Genomic DNA, 24,829 nt, shown 5'->3' on the forward strand with positions numbered 1-24,829 from the left:
TTTGGATCAGCTGGATGGCGAGTTCCTCAGCCAAGCCTAGTGGTGGCAAGCCAGATCATTTCTGGATACTGGTTCAAAAGGCGCTTTACTGAGTGGACAGAATAAATTTGAGGATTTGGGGCCTTGCTGAAATCAATAGTCTCTATTGCTGGCAAGAGATTTGGCATCTGGATCTCGAATAATATTTAAAGCTCAATGTAGGATGCTGGATCAGAGTGCTTTGCTGGAATCAGGAAAGTGGCTGGATTTGTGAGTCCCTATGTGTTGTCAGCTCTCTCTATTTATGCTATAGAATGACATTACAAAGGGTGCGTGTGTGCCGGCTTAGCTAAGCTTGCCCCTGTGAGCTGGTATTGGACCAAACTTCATATCCACCTTGCAATTTGTGTGATTGGATCAAGGCTGGGTGATGTCACGTTGTATGATTTGCTTTACAATTCTCAGAGGCCTACCTTTAGCCACTGGTCTCAAAATCGGATTTTATACCGAATGTACATTTCTTCAATGGTCACCTTTATACAAATCATACACAAAGATGCCATATTTCCACAAGTGTGCGTGTTTATCTTTCCATTCCTGTCCAGAACCTGTCACACAGTTCTGCCGCCTCTTCACACGCGCAGCCAGAAATTAAATTAACAACCCTGTCATTTTTATATTTTTCACCACTTTGAATAGCAAGTTGTGTGTTCTTTGTTCATGTTTAGCAACAGATGGTCGCTTGGCTCCACCTCTTTTTGTCTCCCTGCAGTCCAAGGCATCCCCCTCCTTGCTTGTTTCTTCCAGAGGCCATTTACGACCCATTTCACACTTCCAATTTCCCGGGCTGCAGCTTTGTCATTGTTACTTTGCTTTCTGTAGACAAGATTATGTTCTAACCTGCAATTAACACCTCCCAGTGAGTTTCTGCTGAGAGGAAGGCCCTCCTTCTGTGAGAAAAACCTATGTTACCAGTTCTGACAGCTTCGGCCAAGCTAATTAACGTTTAAACCCAGCAAAACCATATTTGTTGCATCACATGCAAATACATTTCTTTCTTGGCCTTAAAATCTGTGGAATCAAAAACACAACTAAAATCTGTATTCCCTTTTGGCAACAATCCTGTTTGTGTTAGCTTATTCAGCAGACATTTTAGTTTTAGGTCATTTTAAAAGCTTCTTCAGTACTCCTCTGACAGCTGTCATTCAGGCAGCCCTGGGTACTGCACCCAGATTTTGGCATAGATGTTGTCAGTTTTCAGACTTTGTATGTTTCACAATGTTTCATTTGATACATGACTTTTAGCACCAGGCAAGATTGTGAATGTTGAAAAGTGTTGTGGGTCAATACATCCCACGCTGCAATGAAGATTGCAAACCCCTCCCTTGTATCCACGCTGCAATGAAGATTGCAAACCTCTCCCTTGTATTTGACTCCAAAAATTGACTGTCTGGCAGGATGACAAAGCTCCAAGCATTGCTTCTACATCCACTTGGACCAAGAGTGTTCAATGTCACTTTATTTAATTTCTAAAAGACAATTTGAGTTTAGCAATTGCTCGTTCTACACCTATGCCTGTCTTCAGTATTCTCTGATAGTACCTCTAAGTATTCTCCTCTTGTCACAGACCTCAATGTTAGCCCTGTGTCTTAGGGCTGTGGAGTAATTCAGCCTTGTAAGGTTAGAGGCTGGTATCAGAGTGATAAGTGTGGACTGGAGGTAATGCGGATAAAAACGTGGGCACATGTCCACAAAAAGTCCCTCTAATAAATCACGATCAATACAGGCATTAAATCTGTGAGCATACTCGGGACTCCACCTAACTGCATGGTTATGTGGATTAATTGTCAGGGCATCAGAAAGCAAATCTCACGCAGGTATGCAAACAGAAAGCAACATTAAGACGGGCATGGTCACTAGCAGCGTCTGACTCAACACAGAAACTGTCCATAGTAGAAAGGAGAGAAGAAGTCACAAGCACAAAGTATATGGTAGATCTGGACCGGCCACTTCCCTGAGTATACCTGGGTGGAACATCATCCACAAAATTACTATTTAGAGGAACAAGATCAAAGCCATCAAAGCATACTCAAAACAATAGCCGTTGAACTCTATCAGTTTGGGAGAAACATCTAGAGGATTCCCAACAATACCATCTAGCATCCAAACACTTTGAGGTACAATAGCCCAAAATTATAAAACAGACATTAGGCAGAAATGCATACTCTTCAAAAATATTAGCATTTCTGCATGACAATCTGTTATAACGGCTGTTTGCGGATTAACATACACATTTAAAACAATGAATACTCGATATATTTGCATTAAAGGATCAAACACCTTATTTTACATGCCAGAATATCCGAGCGGGCAAGACATATGTCCACAATATTTGAACTAGATGAAATACGGCAAGCGCAGATTAAGCCTCAATATGGCCGACCTTTAGAGCCATTTCTCGCTTGCTCATATACCACAGTGAACCCATCAAGCAAGGGAACATCCAACATGAGAGATTTCTGTATACAAATAAAATCGGCTTGCGAATAAAGTTTCTTGTTTGAACTCAAACGAGTGAACCCCTGTGCATTCCATGATACCAGCGTCACTGAAGAAATTCAGTGAGGATGACTTTGCATTTTATTATGCTGATCCAATGATGTGGGACCAATCATAAGTCACCTGGCGATTCGTTTTTGACTGAACAGCATCATTAATCATTTGCCCAGCACCCATTTGAACATTTATCTTTAAGTCTTCACACAAGTTAGAGCCAGTTCCTCCATCGGTGCCCACAATGGGCTTCTCCGTAACCTCATCTGGTCAATCTTTTGAAAGCAAATAACCCATGTTACCCACACATTCTACTTCAGCCATAACCAAGTTGTAAACAAGTTTTGAATAAAAGCCAATTTTCACCACATCAAATCGGCGAAAATCCGGAAAAATCTTTAGAGGATAAAAATTGAAGGCTGGGTATTTGACTTAATAGAGCCAGTATATAGTGTCTATTAAGAGGATAGAGATCCTTAATCTAAAAATTATGTCTCAGGCAAACATAACTTACATGGTCAACAGGGGGACTGGCTTGGATGTGGACAGTGACCCCAAGGCTACCTCCAGGGCCTCATTACATTCGTGGAATCGAAAAATGGGGATCCCTGACAGGCTCATCACAGGCCTCCTGGGCACTGGCAGCTGACCACCCAGTCCAGATCCCTGGATCAAACACGTTCTTTTTTCCTCCATAGTCAAAAAGTTCAGCGAGGCCGTACTCAAAACAGCAATTGGCTCCCCATTAGGCAAAAACGAGCTGACTTTTGGATCAAGGTTACTAGGAAAAGTGCTGAAAACTGGGAGAGGAACCAGGGACACATGACTAGGTTCACTTCTCGCCCCAGATGGTAAACAAAGATTCCCAACCCCCGCAGGATGATGATGATCATCGTCTGAGAAAGTTTCAGTATGGTCTTTCAAGGATCTGAGACATTTTAATGAACCTTTACTATGCCCACACAAGGTTGATTTTGGCTGAGCAAATGAGTGTCTTAGCTTTCTTCCTTTTTTACGACCAGCCACCATTGGTGCTACTAAAGCCTCCCCAATCGGAGGCTCAGAAGGAGATAGCCCACTCATTCCCTCCACCATTAATTGGGCAGGAGCACATTCAAGGGATACAGTAACCGATGAAGTAGGAACCGTGGCCAATATATTATGATCAGAGATCACCTCAACCACCACTGAACCTCCTGTATTGTTGCTTTGAAGCTCACATACCACAGATTGACTGGCCACAGATACTACATTCAGATGGTTCAACAATGCATTTTTATCAAATACCCCTGGCAAGCAAAACTTTCAAAGATGAGCGAACCTCTCTAAGTTCGTACATGTTCATAGTATGACCCTGATCCATGGTATCCAAAATACGATTTCAAACAGGAAAATAAAAAGCATCTACTATGGCCTCCTCCTGAATATGTAAATCATGAGATGAAACAATGGGTTCAGTCTTATTGTCCAAGAGTCTTGAATCCAAAACTGGGGATGAGCAGGCCGAAGCACCATGACCTGGTTGAATGAAAAAAGAGCGGACGTCACCCGATGATGAGGATCCATGGGAGATAGTAGGGGACCTATCCACCTCTAATCGTTAACTAGAGGTGTAAAGGAAAATGGTTTATATAATTTCAATGCATCCGTACCTTGAGTGCAAGATGGAGAACAATGCACAGGTACAACGATAGGACCACCCAGGGAGAGGCAAATTCTTTAAGCAAATTCTGAAGACACAACCAGGGCCAAAATTGACACAACTGACATGAGATTAGAGCCCAACGGTCTGTTAAATCCTCCAGATCAGCGTGTGTTAAAGAAAGAGAAAGTGCAGGAATGGGTGGTGCATCAGAATAAGCAATTTGAGGTAATGCATTTGGAAGATCCAATTTAATGGAGCATTCTCTCTGTTGCACTTCCATGGATTCCAAATTACCAGAAGTGGATTTACCACTACGTAGGCCTGGCATCATAAAACAACATGTAACACGGTCCCAAGAGTCAGAACTAAATGTTGCAGGATCCTTATACCAGGGGATCTGTGAGACTAATATCAAGGGTATTGAATACAGTGGTAAACTGCTGCAGCGCTGCCGTAGTACAGGTCACTAACGATTCAGAATGCTCAAGGCATCAAGCCCACAGTACTACTCTGTAGTAGGATGCCAGTAAACATGGATTCACTGCCTCACATCATCATAGACTGCCCCCTCACTAAAATTGCCCAGCTCAATACCTTGGTGTGTCTTCCATATTTCAGTTACACCAGTGACATGAGTGGAAAGGCCACAAACGGGGAAGGGAACAGGCAGGGCCAGGGTCATGTACGTGCTGTGGAATGAACTGCCCAAGCCCCATAGTGTCAGGGACATGCTGTGGAAGCAGTTGCCCAGCCCCAGGGGGTCAGGGACGTGCTGTGGAAGAAGCTGCCCCAGCCACAGGGGCTCAGGGACGTGTTGTGGAAGCAGCTGCCCCATCGCAAAATAATAAGGAACATGCTGTGGAAGTAGCTGCACCAGCCCCAGGGGGTCATGACATGCCCCATGCCACATGTAGTCCGGCATCTGTGCCACAAAGTGGTCCCAGCCACACAGGGGTGGCACCAGAACCTCATGGCAAGAAGGCAAAGCCTGCACAGCAGTAACAGGCTCAACCCCATGACATGACACAGGACACTGGTACGTTTAGGAAGAAGAACTTCCATGATGAAGAACTCCAGATCCTCCTGGACTATGTGAGCATTCACCACTGTGACATGTGCCTCCTGCATCCATGGAACACCCATACAACTGCTCAGCATATGGTTCATTGGCAGTATGTCACAGACGAGATCAACACCTTAGGGTTTGAGAAGTGCGCTGCTGCACAGGTAGTGAAGTACTAGAATGATCTCATCCATCGCACCAAGCATTAGCTGGGTGTCAACCTGACCTCTGCTTTGACAACTGGAGGGAGATCACTAGAGGAGGAGCAGCTGACAAGGCATGAAGAGGCTATGAGCCAATTCATACATGGTGGCCTATACAATTACAAGGGCACAACCGGTGAGCACCAATGTTTTGCAACCTGAGTATGTGAAGTGATGCATCACCAAGATGTATAATTGTGGTGCACATCTGGCTACATTGGAATGACTGCCCTGGGTGAACCATGTCATGTGGTGTACTGACTCCTGTTCAGTGGACACAACAGTGGATACAAACCATGTGGTGTACATCAGTGGAACATGTCTGTGTAACACCACTCATCCCCCACAAGCACCCCCCAACATCTGCCACATGATACCACAACGTACACAGTTGTTTGCTGCATACTTCATGTGAGTGACTCTGCTCTGCTAGTCATGTGCATGTGTCCTAAAACTTAATTACACTTCATGCCATGCAGGGTATTGAATCTCTTTTCACACATGTACATATGTGCTGCCATGCCACATAGACCATCCAAGCTTACACACAACACACTTGATTGCATGTCCTGAGTGAGTGTGCATATGTTCAGACTGTAAACATCCCAGCTGCACCAATGGCAATTTCTACAAAGGCAAAACGTTATGACGCGTGCTCCCTGTAACACTCCCACACTCAGCCCACACTACATGGGCCCACACCCCTCTCCCTCTTGTGGGTCAATGTACCTTGTTCCGATCTACAACTCAATTAACTTACTTTCTCCACTTCACAGAAATTGCCTAGGTGGTCCTTGTACAGCCATACATCACCTGTTTCCTAAACTGACGGCATGTGCTCATTGTTTCCACTCCCTGTACCAAGACAACACTGGTGTGGCATGTGATAGCTGTGACCTTGTATGTGCATATGTGTGGCTGCCTGTTGCCATGTAATGTAATTGCATATCATAGAGACACATGTCCATCACCATTTCACTGGTATTAGTCAACTGTTGGCGATACCATGGTCCATAATTAGTTTCCTAATGACCCTGTTGGTTGGCAATGTTTCCACTGCCAGCATGGCTATGAGCAGGGGATTTGTTGGCCAGTCTGCATATGCCATGCTCCCATTGTTTGTTGGCCATAGTGTGTGGATTCTGTATTTCATATGCCGACAAGCCCTGCATTTTTTTGCATGACAGCAATGTGATACACACGTTTACTGTAGTCACGTTGCACACAAGTCCACATGTCTTTTTCTGTCCATGTGCAGGGGGGGATTCACCAGATGCAGAGGAGGAGGATGATGAATAAGAGTTTGTGGTGCATCAGACCACCATTGGAGGACGTGGCAGGCTGTAAGAACCTGTTGGTGCTCCAGACAATCCTGAGCCTTGCTGAAGACCCTTCTGACTCTTTGGTCTCAGCTGGCTCTGATGCTGAAACAGATGTGCAGTTCTCAATTCTGGTGGAGGTGAGTGCACCAATGGGTGGAGCAGTTGGGGCATGTGAGGCTACAGGGTATCCGGTGCCTTCACAAGGCCAGTCAGCGGTGGACCCCCATCTGTGGTGGTTACGGCTGCAAGGCCACCCTCCCATGAATTGGTTTCTGGTCCTGGGACAGATGTTCAAGGGAGGGTTGCCGACCTGCAGCCAAGGACAGGGGCATCACAACAAGAGCCATGCTCCCTTGCAGACGTGGGCCCCGCACACATGGGGGACATGTGCAGAATGGGAAGACAGAGTGGGAGCAACAGGTGTTGCGTTCCGCACACCAACAGGGAGATTACTTTAAGAGGTTGGCTGAGGGCATGGATAGGGTGACCACTTCCATGACCCCCCAGCAACACAGGTGGCACAACAGCTGCAGATCATGCGGTCCACATGCTACTCCCACAGACTGCACATGGAGGCCAACATCAGGTGCTGACTGGCAGATCTGCAGTGTCTGCAGGCATCCCTGCTTGCAGAGGGTCAGGCACACAGGGATGCCCTGAGCTGTGAGTTGTTGGCCCACCGGACTGAAATACATGAGGAACATGCAGCCACCAGAAGAATGTTCCACCAGGAGGTGTTTGCATTGAGGCAGACTATCTCTGAGGAAAACTGTGCCACCCGTTAGGTTGTGCATAGTGACCTCATAGCCCTCAGTCTGCTGGTGCATTCATCAGTGTCGCTCCTGGTTGCTGCTACTGAGGACATCTTCCACATGCAGATTCAATGCAGGATGGGAGTGCTAGCATAGACATGCCTCCTGGTCCACCATTGCCATGAGGTCCATTACCTCATGGAGGGGATGATTTTTAATACATTTTTAATTTTTTATTTTGTATTGGACATCCACCCATGTGGACGTTGACATGCACCCTACCACTCCCCGCTCCTGGGTGTATACCGCTGCATCGCTCCTGTCCACGATGGACATTTTTTGTGTCCCTTTTGTAGAACCCAGGCCATGTTGCCATGTTATTTATGAGTTGCCCTTTCCAGGTTTCTTGTATTTTTCATATTTCTTTTTTTGTGCTATTTTACTTTTTTAACTTGAGTTGTTCAGTTGCCCTCTCAATTACATTTCATATGCAGTGGTGGACATGCAGTCATGCAGAGTGAGGTCAACTTGCATGTTTACATGGTGGTGCTCAGGATGGCATGTGCAGGTAACTAAGGGGTCAGTGTATCCTGACACATTTGTGCTGTGTGAATAGTATTGTACTATGCCTGTTGTAATGTCTTGTCTCATGTTGTTTCACTAATCCGTAATGAGCCAGTGACTGCAGTCTCCGAGGACACACCCGCACCCTTTGATGTCCAAGCTCCTCATGCCCTCCGCCAGGCACTGGCCCTCCCCTCACTCATTTGGAGGCACAGTTCCCAGTGTAGGTGATGCAGGATTCACATCATGCCAGTTCAGTCCAGTCAGCAGGTAGTTATGAGCACTGTCTTGCATGTTGAGCATGTGTCATGATTCCTTCCCCTCATGTCCCCAGCCCTCCAAGATATCAGGCTGGAGCCAGGCCATGATCACCTACATGGCCCTCAAGGGCCTCTCCATCCTTCCAAAGACCCACTTGGAGTAAAGCTTGGCGCTTGTGGCATCAGACTCACTCACTCCCATAGGATAACATTGGGGATTGGACTTGTAGTGCATTGATGGGGACAAGATGGATACCCCCACATATTTCGGTTCCCAGAACTGCATGTGCAGTCTAGTCTTTTGGGTGTGGTTCAGCCCAGGGACACCAGGGATACCCAGAGACTATTTAAGGCACGCCCAGGCTGAGAAACATGCTTTGTGTTTTCTGCACCTGCAGCGTGACACTCACCGTGTTCGGATTGGTCTCCAGTAGGCCTGCATCTTTCTTCTGTGCTCAGCTCCTGCAAGAACAAGAACACCATTAGGAAGAGCCTTACCTTGCAGCGCTTTTGCCCATCATTCATCGCTCCTTCTGTTCTGCGGGCATCTTCGGTGGTGTCATTCATATCCCGGCACGCCGCTTCCTAAGGAAAAGGGAAAAGAACAGAAAAAAAGGCATTAGTAAGCATTCAGCAAATCTTTGCTTTTTTTCTAAAGACTGTACGAGCTTCAAACGCTTACCTGAATCCCAGCCGCTCTGGGGGAACTCTGTCTCCGGAACTTCTCATCCAACTGCAAGAGGGAAAAGACACTCCAGGTTAGCGTGGCAACATCTAGAGGCGCTGCATACCGCGCTTACTCACCGCATTTCTTCTTCATAACTGGCATCCACGCTGAAAACATTGCAGCACCTAAAAGACACAGAAAAAGAACTCAGTTCAATACAAATATGAAAGGGTCGCATCGCGCATCGCGCTCTCACTCACCTTCAGCGCTACTCATCTCAGCAGCACGTCGCCATCTCCGGACGCCGGCCATCATTTTAGGAAGGAAAGGAACGAAGTTAGAGAACTGTTCAAAAGACTCATTATACTTACCTGTCGGACTCTTGCCAGTGAGGTAACTAGGCAGCAATGAGCCCGCATCAATCAACGCGCCCCTGCGCTGAAAGCAGGATGAAGAGCACACTTTCCAAAAAAACAAGGTGAGCTGTGGATCAAAGGGAGGGGTTGGAACCCGGGGAAGAAGGGGTTCAAGCACACAGAGACAATAGAGAGTTAAACTCTACCAATCTTGTGTTTCAGGCCCAGTCTCCAGTCGGGTAGACTCCAGGGAAGGGTTTGAGGTCGTAAGAGGTCAGAACAGGCTGAGTGACATCCCTGTGGATACCAGGTGAGCGTTACAGCATACGTCATTGTTCCCTGTGTTTGCTGCATGGGACAGTTTCCTTATATGTGCTTTGCATGCTACCATGCCAGGATGGTTTTTCAAGTGGTATTCATGTCACTGTCTTCCCCCCTCGGTCAACTCAGCTGTGCCTGCACCTACTGTGGTTTAGTGCATGTCCTTGGTCCTTGCCTCTCCAGACAGTGTACTCCTTGATGTGTTTTTCACTTGGCCATCCCTCTCACTCTCACTCTCTTTCTCTGTTGTGCTACGCTGCACTCATGTGCAGATCACAATCAAAGTCCTACAACCCTCTTGCACCCTGTGTTCCTTCTGCAGTGGGTGGTCTCTGCATATTTTTGTCAACCATTCATGTGATGTCATGGATGTGCAGTTTCTTTCTGTTGTTACTATGCATGCCTTTACATTTAGGGGATGTGTCTCTCGGTGTGTTGGTTCGTATGCAAGGCAGGTGGGTACCCTGTGCAGGTAAGTGAAGGGCATTTGCAGATACTTCTGTAGTGTTTGGCTGGGAGTCTTGCACTGCGTGTGATCACTTTAGATCGACTTGTCTTGTTCTCCTCCAGGAGGGTACCTGTTTTTTTGGGGTCTCAATCATCTGCATTTCTGATATATTCTCTTTTTCCTGATAAATGTTGACTGATGAGTGTGTTGTGCATGTGCCATCAGTTTGGAAATGGGAATAACGTGACATGCACATTCACTGCATGGCTTTCAGGGGCTCAGGCAGTGTGGGGGATTGTGGTTGTTTGACAGTGTGTGTGTGTGTGTGTGTTTTGTGTGTTTTAATTGCATGCAGTGTTGCATGTGTGCTGGGACACATGTTGACGGCTGTCTTGTGAGTTGTTGTTTGCATGTGTTGCATGTCACTGAGTGGGGAACGTGTGTCTGTACTTTTTGGGTGCATGGATGTGTTGGCTGCACTCAGTTTGAATTTTGTCATTGTCTGCAGATCCTTCTCTGAGGGAATGATGGCTATTTTATGGGATACACTTTGTCGACTGCATGCCCAGGCAACAGGTAAGATGCGCATTTATCTTCAACCATAGGGAAGGGCTACATTAGTTTCTTCATATGTGGATGTGGCCATTCTGGTGTGTCGCCCTCTTTGTCACAATTGTTAATTACCTCTTGTTCATTGGTTTATTTGAGATAGGGTACATTGTGGTCATGTGGCCAGAATCTATGTCACATGTGGATCCTTACTGCACTGCTTTTCCACACAATAGGGACAGGTTTTTGGGGGACATGTTACTTTTGGAGGCCATGTATGGCTCGCAGGTCAGATATGATGGTTGGTGAGTTTATGGAATAATCGGTGGTTACACATTTGACAGGTATGTTATTCAGTCATATGGTATGCCTTTTGTGCCTAAGGGGTGATTCATTCAATGGCAGCCATGATGGTAGTGGTGTACTCCCGCTTCAATGTGTCTTTTTAGTTCTAATGGATTCACACAAATTTGGACATCCAGGGGCACATTCTCTGGGTGGTTTTGTGGGCACAGTGTATTGACCCATTTTCATCATTGAACGACACCTGGGATTTGGCTGGATTGTGTGCACTCCACATGGGAAGGATTTTATGTGAAAAAAGATTGCACAAGCTGGCTATGTGCAGCCTCTCCACATTCCCTTTTCAAGTCATATGCAAGGGGGGTGCCTGTGGGTGTGGATGGTGGGCATACGTGAAGGATCTGGGCGTGGAGCGCTGGGCATAGGTGTTCCAGGACCCTCATCTGGATGTCACTCATGCTGACCCGGCCCCCTCCGCGAGGCGCCGGTCCTTGTGGAGAGTCCTGGACCTGAAGTCATCCCAGCGCTTCTTGACGTGCTTGATGTCGCGGGTTGCCACCCGCTCTGCTTTGATGGCAACCACTACGTCGTCCCAGATCCTCTCCCGTCCTTCCTTGTTGGCGCATGATGTTCCGAAGAGGGCATCATAATGCCCCAGGACATGCTCCACCAGGACATCAACTTCCTTCACACTGAAGCTGGTGGCACTCTGCCTCTCTGGCTGGGGGTCGCCAGTGGTCTCAGATGGTGTTTGCCCCGATATTGCGACCCCCGCGGCAGGTGTGGGTGGGCAACTGGGTCCTGGCGCTGGGCTGTGGAGTGATGGTATCCCAGTCCGGAGTCTTCTGTTCCAGCAGGGGTGGACACAGCAACTGGAACCCTGGCTGACGTGCAGGCACCAAATAGCAGGGCACGTGGGCAGCAGGCAGTCAGGCAGCAGCAGATGGCAGGTAGGAGCGTGCTCGGGGCTCTGGGGGGCAGGAAAATGGCTTTCAGGGCAGGAGCGTGGTCTTCCTTGTGTGTACGTGTGGCCAGCTTGATACAGAGTGAATTGGCACGTGAAAAAAGTGCATGTCAGTGTGAAATCCGAGGAAAGGCCCTTAGTGTGTAAGCGCGTCAGCACACGTACGCGATTTCATTAGACCAAAGGCCCTTAGCGCGTAAGCGCGTCTGTGATGTATCGCGCATGGGCGTTGCCCTGGCACGGGTTGAAGATCCCACGTGGCTTTCCATTGCTCTGTACGTGCTTTTTGTGGGGTGTGGGCTTGTGTTTTCCAGCCATTGGGGTTCACACGCTATTACTTCACAGCGGGTGGGTGTTGGCTACGCATTCTTCTACACACAAGGCAGAAGGTGAGTGGTATCCCACTCGCACAGGCACTTTCGCGTGTGAAACTTCCCGCGAACCCCAGTAATACACGTATGCCACTCGCACAGGGCCAATCGCGTGTGAAACTACCCGCGAACCCCAGTAATACACGTTCCCCACTCGCACAGGCCCTTTCACATCTGAAACTTCCCGCGAACCCCAGTAATACACGTACCCCACTCGCACAGGCCCTTTCGCGTGTGAAACTCCCCGCGAACCCCAGTAATACACATATCCCACTCGCAGAGGGCCAATCGCGTGTGAAACTTCCCGCGAACCCCAGTAATACACGTACCCCTCTCGCACAGGGCCAATCGCGTGTGAAACTTCCCGCAAACCCCAGTAATACATGCACCCCACTCGCACAGGGCCAATCGCATGTGAAACTTCCCGCAAACCCCAGTAATACACGTACCCCACTCGCACAGGGCCAATCGCGTGTGAAACTTCCCGCAAACCCCAGTAATACATGTTCCCCGCTTGCCGTGCTGGTACAGGGTTAGCGCAGCCCTTTGCGCTGGATTGGGGATTTTGATGGCTTTTCCCTGCGCGAGGGGCGTTCTTGGGGGCGTAACAGGCGCTGCTGCAGGGTCGCTGCGCCACTGTGTGCCACGGCTGGTTTTGGTAGCTAAAATCCATGAATACGCTGTGCGCGAAAATGGATTTAGCGCACGCGGCTGGCGCAGAGATTCGCATGCGCACACTGTGCGCCAGCCGCTTGCGCCATTTGTGCGCTAAATTCTATGAATTACCCCCTCAGAGTTTAAAATGGTACAAAATGGACTTCCACAGATTCAAGCTACTCCACCCATAAATATAAAATAAACAAATAGTACGAAGGGCAGCACTGGTCTCTACTAATTGGTTGAAACTAAAAACCTGACCAACATGCGCTTCACATAGTCAGATTAAACAGTTGATTTTTCACAACAAGATTCTTAGCCTAATGGCTAATGACAGGTCAAAATAGCCGGTTTTTCTTGATTTGCTTTGCTATTTATTGTATGAAAGTAGGAAAGCACAAAATCACACATGTGTTTCGGCTAGTCCCTGCGATAATGGTCGTTTTAAACAAGATTGCAGCAATAAGGCAGTGGTGTGCCCCCACAATCCATGTAATGGATGCAGGGGACATCCCTGAAACCCACTGCACAAGGGGAGTGGGACAAACCCCTCTCTCTCTTGAGCTACAACGGAAACATTGTTACCAGGTCACACCATGGCCTTTTTGCCGCAATTATTTGTAAAACCAGACATTTTTCGGCAACCATGTTACTGAATACCAAACAAACAAGGTGTAACCAAGGACACAATACATTTAAATAGACAACTAACTAAATTTGAATCTCTAGTACTCAACTAAGGATTGTACTTTGCTCCAGCAATATATACTGATTGGATTCACTCACAGATTGATTTATTTTAATTTGTCAGGAAACTCAAACTTTCATCACAAGGCGACACTAGAGAAGGGCCCAGTACTGTTTCCCAGAGAGCGAGTTCACTACTAAAGATATACAAGACACCCACATTTTATCTTTTGTGTCTTTTGATTTCAGTTGTTATTGAAAGAGTATACACAGTGGTTCTACCATTATATGGAACCACAGATCTGTTGTTATGTTGTGCATTTGTCGGTCCAAACTTGGACAGTAATATTAGGTAATACCTCAACCTGTATAATAGCATGTGGAAGTTTGGTGTGTGCCATGACCGGCACCCGAGGGCATGAGGTTTCACTTGCTTAGGTTGGTTTACATTTTAAAGAACCCTGTAATTGATAGTATGACATCCGCCGTTTTAATTGGCACTACTCACATTCATTGCTGGGTGTTTAGTTAGTTTTACAAAATCATGTGTGTGTGCATTTTCCCTTATCATACACCATTTATTTGGTGAACATTAGTGACCGATAAGAAGGGTTGATGTCAGTATTCCTACTAATGATCCCCCATTGGTCTTCTCTCCCATTGCTCTATTCAATTTTGCTTCAGGGTTCGGATATATAACCATTCACTTACATGGATAGTGTATTTTTTTAATACTCATTTGTTGGGATTGATGTACTGATTCCTTTTCGACTTTATGATGTGTACCATTATATATAGATAACATCCTTGAAGAAGACCTGGGTGTAGGTCTAAGCACGCGTTGGCTGTAGTGCTTCCCTAACTTTCACACAATAAATAACAAATCAAGAAAAATTGACCATTTTGATCTGTCATTAACCATTTGGTTTCGAATCGTGTTGTGAAAAATGAACTGTTTACTCTCAGTATGTGGATCACATGTTGGTCAGGGCATAAGTGTCATACATTTAGAGTATAATGTGTCATATATATTGGACAAAGGTTCGCATGATCCTTCTCATGTGTGGGGGTTTGATTAGTGGTGCACTAAATACTAGATCCCCATTCCCCGATAGGTAGCTCCTGGCTATTGGGTGGAACCTGGTACCTGAGGAGATTTAACTTCTGCTTCTTTCACACTGTGTGGTTCTAGAGTTTGCTGGCTCGCACATGTATTTGCATGGCATACTGTTACAGAAATATTAATAGAATGTGAAGCTAGCGATCTGGGAGTGAATCCCAGCTGCAGAACATCACCCAACGTTTTCGATCTGACTCAAGTTATCTTATCTGTTTGTGCATATGTCCACTTACCCAGTAAAAAGAGGAGTACTTTAGGGGGTGAGCATGGCTGGTTAGCGCGTGAGTTAAGTGCTTGACTCTCATTTGGAGCCAAACCTGCACTTTGCATCTACAGATTTTGAATCGTTAAGAGGGGTCAAAACACCTATTATTTAAGTGCTTAAAAGCTGGAGAAATTTGACATGAAGCACTATATTGTGTAAACAAATTAAGATGTACCTTATACATACACAAGAAATAAAAGAAACAGAAAACGGTGGCAATCTGTTGTACATGGACATGATTTGTGCTTGTTCAGTTGGCAGTGTCGAGCTATGTTCATGTACCTGCAATTATTTGCAGGCTCACTTTAAAGAAACAAGATTTGCAATCCAGCCTTTGAGAATAATGCATGTTCCAGGATAAGGTTCGTAACGCTGTTGTATTGAATTTTTAAAAAAACAAAGAATAATCATTTTGACTGGGAAACACGTTCCTGATTCCCTATCAAAAGGGGTCTATCATGCTGTTTTGGGTTGTCCTTTGATGAAGTACCAGCCCTGTGCAGGGAAATCAAAACAAATGTATATACTATTTGACTTTAAATTCAGACATGCCTTTTATAGAGTAGTGATGAAGTTACATTAATCTACTGCCAAATAGAGAAACCAAATAAAAATCGATGACACTGACTGCATATGCAACCAGTTCTTGGTGGATGATCTATTGTAAATATAGCAGAGCATTTGAAGAGATCTGGCTTGGCCTTCCAGCCATCTGTCTGCTGCTTCTGCAGGACAGTGATTGCGCTGGCAGTGCTAGCAAATAAGCAATTTGAAACAGTAGTTTGACGCCGAACTTTGGCTGCTCTTATAATTTGTGTAAAACTGTACCAGTCTGATTTGTTTTGCAGTGCATGAATCTGAAATTAACATGTTTGTTTGATTTCATTGGTACTAAATCAAGTGTAATAAAAGAGTGCTTCAAGTTTATTGGGGAATACAGGGACAATTTGAGGAATATAGATTGGACTCAGCATTTACTGAAGAAACTTATTTTTCATAAAATCAACTTAATTCCGAGGTGCAATGACAGTAAATGGAAAGATTTATGGGGCCTCAGGAAAAAATAAAGACAGCATCTTTGCTACATATAGAAATTCATACGCACATATTCAACTAGCTACACAATGAGCTACAAAGAAATATGTGTATAAATACACATACCTTAGCTGGTGAGTAGGTTCATGTGCGCGCGCGGGCACACACACACACACACACACACTCACACACACGCACCACACATCCATTTAATTAACTTCAAGATTACTTTGTAAACAACCCAAGACAATGGAATTGAGGTAATAACACAGAGTTTCCATCCCTAATTACAGAACAGTTGAAGTCGCATCTCGCCTGATAGATGGCAACGCATATTGCACTGCCAATAATGCCTGAAAGGGACACAGGGTGCATGACATGGTGCACCATATAGGCTTAGCAAGCTCGGGGTGCAGCATTTGGTTCTACACCGTTTTTGGCACCTATTTTTAATCACTGAAAAAGAATACTCTCACCCTCCGAGTCAAACGTCCTCAAACGCACAATATCTCGGATGTGCACATTAAATATGTTTAGCATGCAAATAAACCACATACGACCTTCAGACTTCGAATGTGGACGTGGTGTATTGTGTGCATGCATGTGGACACAATGCCTTACTGACCATGCCAAACGAGGTGCAACGAATGAAAAACAATCCCTTGTAAAAAATTAAATCTTTTTTGTTGAAGGGATTTAAAATCAGGGACCCATATCTCTCCTGATGTCTCTGGACCCACCACTAAGGTAGAACTTCCACGACAGGACCAGAAGCTTCGGCGACAATAAGCGTTCTGAATGTTCTAGAGCCCAATAGAAATGGGCCTCAAAGTGCAAGTGGATTATGCAGATTAAACAAAGCAATGCAGTGCTACTAGCCATTTCTCAGCAGCTAGTCCTAATTTGCATATGTATTTTAATTCATTCAATGTAACCTATGATGCAACTGTAACCCAAGACTTCACAAGTGCCCAGATGCCTAACAGCCTGGTGCGCTCTACAAATGAATAAACAATACAATTACAGTGCATGTGGAGTCATCATTCGTTACTCTATGATCATGTTTGGGTTAAGGTTTTATTGATCCACTAGCAAACATTTGAAGTGAATGTTATGTTTTGTTCTTTCGCGTCATGTGACTGCAGTGTTCTCTTTGTTAACACACAGCAGCCAGGTGAAGTATGCCCCCCTCATTCATGTAAGCATTTTTTAAATGACCTACAATGAACAAATTCTAATTACACATATCCAAAGGAATCCCTGTTGGTGACTCCCTGATCACATTAACGTCTACCCTCTTGGAGAAACTGAAGGCACGCCCCTAAACGCTCAAACCAGAAAAAATAGAAATATGCTAGGGGGATTCTTGCATGGATAACAAGTTTTAATTATACACACACAGGTGTGCCAGCAAAAAACTCTGCTTCCCAGGAACGTTCTGAGCAAAATGGGTGCAAGCAAAAGCTTAAAAGCGGATACAGCATCATTCATATACAGTAACAAAACACACGGCTGGTTGGTGCGACCCTACACATGGTCAGACTACTCGATAGGGGATGCCAGGCCATTGGCACCAGCCCCGTCCGTCCGTCTTCCATCACGTCAACTGGGCTCATCATCTCAAGGAACCAAGGATGTAAAGACAATGATCTAGACTACACTAACAGTGCTCCTGTATCATTCATTATACAGGGCACCTGGCACGATTATAGGCTGGTAGAGCAGGGGGTATTGAGGTCACTCTAACCAGCACACATTTCACTCAACCCAGTCGTGTCTGCTGGCCTCCTAGGCTTCCACCCTTGCTTTTGAACTATAATGTATCTCTCCCTGTACCTGACATTTTCCAAATCATGTCATTATAAAGTAAGGATAGGATGACCATTATCTTTAGATCTGTTATGGTTGGCTGGTTTATGGTTGCTGGCCTGGGGTCGGCTGGTATCTTGGAATTCAAGAATCTTGGGACTCAGGCAGTTGTAGGGCCTAAAACTCATAGTTAGCTGGGTGGTGGTCAGAGGCTTGCTCTGGCCTGTTTGTGGTAACGCATGGTAACGCATGTAGCGAGGTGACTAATACTGTCTTATGGCCTTGCAGGATACATTCCTTCTCGGATAAACATATACGGAACAGTTTTAGAACAAAGAATAGTTTCTGTGGGAATTAGCAGCGTGGGTCTCTTTCTCATCAACACTTGGGCCTATTCACATGTCTTCCTTGGGTTTGCGGCCTGTGTCTAACGTGCTGCCATGCAGGACCTATGCTTCTGTCATAACTTCAAAATGGCATCTGTTTTGTATGCACTCACTAAGTTTAAACATCTAAAATGTTCACAATACCATTACTACGCCCCGCCTCACCCCTGGCACATCACAGGTCTCCTAGTGGGACTCGCCGCACCTATAGTGCCAAGGGGGATCAGATGATGTCATTCTGATCCCAACATTCCCCCATTTGTTACTTCTACAGTAACAAACTCCCCCACCCACATGCGCTCATTCTTCCTTCTTACTGCCTCTTCATATGTTGGGATCCCCTTTATTGGTATCCCTGCTCTACACACTTACTGCAGACTTTCTCCTGATCGCGCATATTCTTCAGGTGTGCATGTCATATAAATACATCCCCCATCTCCTGCTAGATTAACCCATACCTCCTCATAATTCTCGGGTCAGGCGGTGGAACAATAATGTTGTGATACAAATGGTCAACTTTGTTTCCATGAGGGATGGGGATCATGTGGGGGATGGGGTGGCCAGTTTGCATCGCTTGTATTGTGAGGTACTTTTGAAACCCCAATTGACACCATCATCATTGCGCTACTAGGGACTGCTATGGGACAACATCAGAGGCCCATTTGGCAGGTGCAGAAGATGACCAAGATTAACACAATGACAGGTACCAGCATCTTCACAATGGCTCCCCGCCAAGATGGAGCCCAGTCGAATGGGATGGCAAACCTAATATCCCCTTAGATTCCAGCTTCTTTTTTAATGCAAACTCCCAGATAATGTACTGCTGCTCTTATGTGAGACACTGATCCATTCTAAGCATCATCAGGAGCAGGAAAGGCTCAAGGACTTTTTCTGGGTGGGCCAGCTTTGTGATCAGGTGGGCTCAACTTCCATTTAGATTGGGTGTAGGAGTACCTTAAAAAAAGTGCTGTTGTTGAGCCACGTTTATCAGACCTTTGTTCCGGCAAAAAATGTCTTCCTGGATCTGGAAAAATTCATTCACATCCTTAAATTGTTTCAGTCTGTTAGACTGCTTTATGAGGTGCAAAAGCCTGTATTCAAATCCAGGTTGTTCGGACCAAGGTTGACACATGTACCTGCAAGACTACCAGAATGGCTGATAAAGATGCTTATTAGGCTTGCACTCTGTGGCACAATTAAGGCAAAGGGATTGATCAGGGCTGGCCATGGTACCGGGTAGGTGGGGCATGAGTGTGGAGCTTATGGGGGAATAATTAATGTCTGTCATGAGTGAAACAAATGTTTTTAGGTTTTTAAGCTGTTTTTGTCTACTATTGGAGCTGTGCGTTTAGGGGTTTGACTCTGGCTTGTGACAGCCTGTTCACCTAACCAGGTTTTTCTGACATAAGGTGATTTGCCCAGGTTCACTCTATTTATTCAAGTGGGAAATGTGCTATCACCTTCCACCTGTTCATCCCTTTAAAACCAAAGCTCTCCAGTACCCCTTCCACAGTCTTCTGCTCTCTTCTTCCATTTACTCCTTTGTTTCCTTCCATAAGCTCGCTCGCTACTCTGACCTTTCATTTGCTACTCACTTCTTCTTCCATACCCTCCCCCATCTCCATAAGGAAAACTATTGTTAGGGTGAATTCTTCAGAGGAGCTAATTTCCTTTACCTACTGAGTCCCTCAGCATATTTGTTGGATTACCAGGATTTAGTTTTTCATCTGTTGAGAGTGTGAGCCTTTTTTCCCACTCTTACATGTGTTTTGCTGTGTGTGTTTAAAAATGTTTGTGTTCATAGACTGTGGACCTCACCTACTCCATAGACATCATCCTTCAGTGCAGTGACACAGGGTTGTCTTTTAGACTTCCCAACTAAGAATCAATTTTCTGGGACTGACTACTGTCTCCCAGAACATGTAAAGTTGCCATTGACTTTATTAGTCTTTTAAATCCACAGACCCAGTAAATACGATCTTACGTAGATTACTGGAAAGGGTTAATACTTATCCCTTTTTGTCTGTTTCTCTTGGAGCATTATTTCGCTCCCTTTTCATCAAGACTTGGCTGATGGCAGTGGTAACTACTCTCTTTTTCCTACCGCAGTTATCTTAAATAACATTGGTATTGTTTTAGGCTATCTTGGTAGCCTCAAACTTAAACCCGCTAGACCATATAGGTTTTTATACGGTTCCGGCTGGGTTTATTCACCATTTCTTTTTTAAAATGTCTTTCTCTTTTTTTACTCTGCGTGTCAAACCAGGTTTGGTTCCTTTAGTCACCGTCTTTTCGTGGGCTTTTACGCAGAAGCCCTCCTTAGGCGCCTGAAAGTCTGGGTAGGCAGGATGTGAGGGAGGGGTTTTAGGACCCCTGCCATGGGTTCCCTTGGTAACCCAAGTCACACTCCTCTTTGATTGGCTAGGTGACTGTCCCGCCAGGACAGCCACCCTGCTATGTGATTGACAGCCAGGCTGTGTGAATGGGGGAAAAATGCATGAAAAGCAGGTCTCTGGGTCTGGAAATGCAGAGTAGCCACTGGAACAAAAGAACCAATGAGGAGATGACAGAAGAGGACCCCTAAACAACTGACCCACCCGGTGAAGCCCTGCTGCAGGTCCAAATTTTCAAGATCCAACGACAGAGAAGATCTACCAGGAATCTTCTTCCCCTGAGCTGGTGGGACCAACCAGTTCACCCAAACTGCAAGCCAAGACTCCCTCCTGTGGTCGGATGTGCTGTACAGAGCTACAGTGAACCGGAGAGCCAGGAAGGTCAGACCCTGTTTGGGTTTTAAGGAGCACACCTTTCACTCATTGCTTTGCTCTGCTGGTGATTTCTTCCTTGGGCAGTGCACGACCCTCACGTCTTCCTACTTCTTGTCAGTCTGACAGTCGCTTCAGGAACCGTGAGCTGGCAGGACCTGCCAGTAACGTCTGCCTCAGCTACAGCTTCTTCTCCATTTAAAGGTACTGTGCAAATCCGGTTTGTTCGTTTCGTTCAGCCGCGGGGAAGGTGTGTGAAACCTTTCGCCAATCTGAGGGCTGGTCCTTCTCTACTCTTTAAACTAACTTTTCTGCCGACCAACTTCGTCCGGAACTCTTGGCAAAGACTTAACTGCAAACTACCCTGAACTGTGCAATCTTGAGCAAAATACTTTTGTCCTATTGACTTTGACCCTAAGCCTTTTGATTTGATTCCATCACTGTAGTTCCTCTTTCTAGATTGCCCTGCTTACTTACCTGTTTATTGCTGCTCATTTTTTACCTAACTTTGTTTCCCCCCCTTTTTAAATTACTGGAGTGCCATTTTTCTCATACTTCATTTTGAGTTTAACTTGTCCAGAATATATTGGGAGTGGTGTGGTGTATTGAGAGTGTGATATTTCAACTGCTTTACTTTAGTGAGATGTTATACAGCTGATGTGTAAATAAATGTATATTATTTTACTCAGAAACCTTGAGTCAGTGTTTGTTTGATTCATAGTAATTGTTGTCCTTTGTGTAACTATTGATAGTGCTCACTTGCTCTTTAGATAAGTCTGGCTGCTCAGCCATCGCTACCACTTTACTGTGTAGTACAGGCTTGTACCAAAGGTGAATGTGTACTGTCACTTGTAGTTTTAATTGTGTGTGATGTTCCCAAAGGGTACTGCATGTAATTCTGCCTAACACTGGTGTACAGCGGTGAGGATCAAGTATAGTAATTACACTTAGAGTGCTGCTATTACCTTGGATCAACTAACAAGGCTAAAATCACTAAAACACAATATTAATCATGTCTGAAATGGAAAGCTACAGTCAGGAGACCTTCCTTAGTTACACTGTAGATTATTTAAAATATCTGTTTAGAGAAAGGAACCTCTCTGCCAAAGGCAAAAAGTCTGAATTGATTGAAAAGTTGTTAAAGAACCAAAGTCTGGGGATTTGGTCTGAAATACCTAAGTCTCTAGCAAATGTGGAAAATGATGAGGATGATAATGTGTCTATTATTGATGAGTTAGAGGAAGTAGATGTGTCTCCTAATATAGGCCTCCTGCTCCCCTACCTGCTCAACAACCTCAACCTTTGTCCACTGGGACCCCATCAGGTCATGCACTCAGTCCTGAATTCATTGCTCTAGAAAAGATGAGGCTTAAATTGGAATTCAAAAGTTTAAATGCTCAAACTGAACAAAAGCACCAAGAACTTAATCTCAGAGAAATGGAGTTGAATGGTGAACGAGAAATGAAAAGTTTATCTCTTGAAAATGCTTCTCTCCCAGAGTCTTCTAGGTCTTCCAGTCCTAAGAGACCCCCCCCTGTATGCCTAAAGAAATTGTGGGTATGTATGAGGTTAAGCTTGATATTTTGGATTGGTTGGCAATGTTTGAATACAACCATGGGATTCAAGACATTGCAGGGAATCAGTTACTTCCTTGGCTCTTCTCTAGTCTACCCTCTGTTGCATCTGATGTTGTGATGGAGTAGGGGGAGGTGAATAGAATGGATTGTGAGTGTGTGAAGCTAGCTTTAATTGCTAGATTTGGGAAGACCCCTTCCCAGTACCTTACGAGGTTTAGGATCCTCAAAAAGCATGATGGTACCCCTTTGGCTACCTGGGTGTTTGACTGATTGTAAAACTTAGATGGTTGAATTAAGGGTTACATAGTAAACACTGATGAAGGTATGAGGAATCTTGTTATGTTGGAGTCAATTTATGATGCCTGCTCTCCTGAGCTCAGACAGCACTTGGCTGATTTTAAGATCCAAAGAAGTTAGCTAATGCTGCTGATTTATGGGTTGCCAAAAGGGCTACTCACAAGGATTCCGGGGAAACTCAGAAGAAGGATGAGGGAAAGCAGCCAAAGAAAGATTACAAGGAGAATTCTAATACCTCCAATCCAAAAGAGGGCCACACACAGCAACATAAGGGTAAACCCCAAGGGAAACCGAATCAGGCTACTACACCATCTCGACCCAAACCAGATGGAGGTCAGAACAAAGCCCAATTTATCAAAACATTTGGGAAATGTTATGTTTGTGGGTCAACTGACCATGTGAAAGAGGATCCCAGATGTAACCTTCAGGGCTCCACACTGTCTCCTTAGCCTTCTCCCCAGAGAAAGAAGTACCTATGGCAAGTGGAAACGTTCTCCAACTGGCTGATGAACCAATGAGAGTCTCAGCTAGTGTTTCTTTAGTGTCCTTGGGTTTATGGGAACAACAGAATTTAGATGTCTATAATTCCATCCCAGATAATACTAAAGAGTATTATAAAGATAGTGTTCTTGTGAATGGACATGAGACCCCTGACATCAGAGACTCTGGAGCCAGCATAACTGTGGTGATTGAATCATTTTTCAAGGTGGAAGATATTGCTAAGGTACCCAAATGCCCCACCAAGTTAGCTGGAGGCCCTGTGCAAATGCTTCCCCAGTTATAAGCTCTCATCCAGTGTAATGATATGACTGTCAAGAAACCTGTTAGTGTGCAGAGTGAAGTGCCTGTGAGAGTCCTGTTGGGTAATGACCTGAAAACTCTTGGAGTTGTGTCAAGCACCCCCAGGCCTCCCAGTCAAAGGAGACAGGAGCTCACTAGGCCTGCAAGGGAGAGGACCTTGAGAGGCTCTCCAGAGGATTATATGGAGGAAACTATCACTCCCACTCTGCAGGAGTTGCTCACTGCTATTTCTAGGAGGAAGAAAGAGGCAAAGTTGAAACCCAGGGCCTCAAAGAAAAATTCAGACAGCACCACTGTGCTACCAACAAGGACATCCCCAAGATTGTCCAGGGTCACACCTGTGACTCCTCCACCTGCTGGGGTAGAGTGTGAGTTACAACCATGTGTGGTTGAACCAGTTTCTGAAGAGTCAGATCTGGAAGAATACACTGTTTTAGTTGCAGATCTTGACCCAGGTGAACATCCTGAGCTGCAGTCTTTACTGGCAGTAGGTGGACCCAACAGGGCAGATTTCAGCAGAGGACAAAGAGAGTGTCCTACACTCGAAGGTCTTTGACAACAGGCTGCTAACCAACTTCATAGGCAAGAAGTTGGAAAGCATAGGTTAAGCTAGGAAGATGGACTCTTCTACAGTGAACAAGCAGAGTCTATCTCTGGGGACTGCATCATAATTGTAGTGCCCCTTGCCAACAAACTCCAGTTCCTACAGTTGGCCCATGAGATACCTTTGGCTGGTCATTCGAGTTTCAAAAAGAGCAAGGAAAGGCTCTCCTTATACTACTACTGGCCTAAAATGGGTTCAGAAGTTGACAAATTCTGTAGGAGCTGTCACACTTGCCAAACCTCTGGCAAGAGTGGAGCCAGGAATGTGGCACCCCTGTCTCTCCCAGTGGTGGGAGTTCCTTTTGAGAGTATGGGCATAGACATTGTTGGTCCCCTTGACCCTCCCACATCTTCAGAGAACAGGTGTATCCTGGTTGTTGTATACCATGCTACAAGATACCCAGATGCCATACCTATGAGAAATGGTAGGGCTCAGGATATGGCTGAGGCTCTACTTGGTATTTTTACCAGAGTAGCGTTTCCTAAGGAAGTGATATCCAACAGGGG

The sequence above is a fragment of the Ambystoma mexicanum genome, chromosome 6p, assembly GCF_040938575.1.
Source record: "Ambystoma mexicanum isolate Mex_15411 chromosome 6p, UKY_AmexF1_1, whole genome shotgun sequence".
NCBI classification, from domain to species: Eukaryota; Metazoa; Chordata; class Amphibia; order Caudata; family Ambystomatidae; genus Ambystoma; species Ambystoma mexicanum.